Source organism: Phyllostomus hastatus, unplaced genomic scaffold (assembly GCF_019186645.2).
Source record: "Phyllostomus hastatus isolate PE091 unplaced genomic scaffold, TTU_PhHast_1.1 phas_contig_524, whole genome shotgun sequence".
NCBI classification, from domain to species: domain Eukaryota; kingdom Metazoa; phylum Chordata; class Mammalia; order Chiroptera; family Phyllostomidae; genus Phyllostomus; species Phyllostomus hastatus.
Genome location: NW_025333900.1, coordinates 1,662,429 through 1,663,845, shown reverse-complemented (window position 1 = coordinate 1,663,845; position 1,417 = coordinate 1,662,429). Strand labels below are relative to the sequence as shown.

The 1,417-nt window shown below is 35.5% G+C and overlaps 1 pseudogene; it reads left to right on the top strand.

The window, feature by feature from the left end:
* Positions 1 to 441: 441 nt before the first annotated feature.
* LOC123823958 lies at positions 442 to 987 on the top strand (annotated as a pseudogene).
* Positions 988 to 1,417: the final 430 nt, after the last annotated feature.

Below are 1,417 nucleotides of genomic sequence, written 5' to 3'. Positions count from 1 at the left end.
CACCAAGCCCTTATTACATGAAATGTTAAAGGGACTTATCTAAGGAAAAGAAGATCAAAAATATGAACAGTAAAATGACAACAAACTCACAGTTATTAACAACCACACCTAAAACAAAACAAACTAAGCAAACAACTAGAACAGGAATAGAAACACAGAAATAGAGATCATATAGAGGGTTAACGACAGGGGAGTAAGAGGGGGTGAGAGGGGGAAAAGGTACAGAGAATAAGTAGCATAAATGGTAGGTAGAAAATAGAAAGGGGGAAGGTAAGAATAGTATAGGAAATGTAGAAGCCAAAGAACTTATATGTATGACCCATGGACATGAAGTAAAGGGGGGGAATGTGGGTGGGAGGGGGTGTGCAGGGCAGAGGGGAGTGAAGGGGGGGATGGGACAACTGTAATAACATAATCAATAAAATATATTTAAAAAAAATATGTGCTGACAATAAAGACATCATTACCCAAAGGGCAGAAGATAATGCAGACACATTGGCCCTAGTATTCCAAGACCCAAATCAAGAAAAGTTTTCAGACTATGAAATGAAATTAATGTATTTAGATGTTGAACAACTTGGAATTCCAGAACAAGAGTATAGCTGTGTAGTGAAGATGCCTTCTGGTGAATTTGCATGTATATGCAGAGATCTCAGTCATATTGGAGATGCTGTTATAATTTCCTGCACAAAAGATGGAGTGAAATTTTCTGCAAGTGGGAAACTTTGAAATAGAAATATTAAGTTGTCACAAACAAGTAATGTTGATAAAGAAGAGGAAGCTTTTAGCATAGAGATGAATGGGCCAGTTCAGCTAACTTTTGCACTGAGGTATCTGAACTTCTTTCCAAAAGCTACTCCACTCTCTCCTATGGTAACATTCAGTATGTCTGCTGATGTACTCCTTGTTGTAGAGTATAAAATTACTGATATGGGACATTTAAAGTACTACCTGGATCCCAAGATTGAGGATGAAGCAGGATCTTAGGTGTTTCCAAAGTCCAAAAAAATAAAACTAAGCTCTTCGAGAACTGCTTCTGAGATTCCAACATGCCCTTAAAAGTCTTTTCTGTTACCAAATTTGTACCTGAGTACATATGTAGATAATGTTCTCTGTAAATAACCTATTTTTTTCTTAATTCTCTACAATTTAAAGGATAGTCTCAAGTCAGATCTGGTCTTATGAACCTAGAACTCCTGCTGTATCTAGAAGCACTCTTTAGGGTTTTCTTTTATAACAAGGGATTTTAACTATTAGTGCAGTATTAAGAATTGTGTTTTCAATTTAAATAAAAGTTATTTGAATTTCAAAAAAAATGATTCTGATCTGTGTAAATTGTATCAGAATCAATATCTTGGAACCAAGACCAAGTACAGAGAATAAGGTACATTGCTAGGTCTTTATAGATAGAAGAATT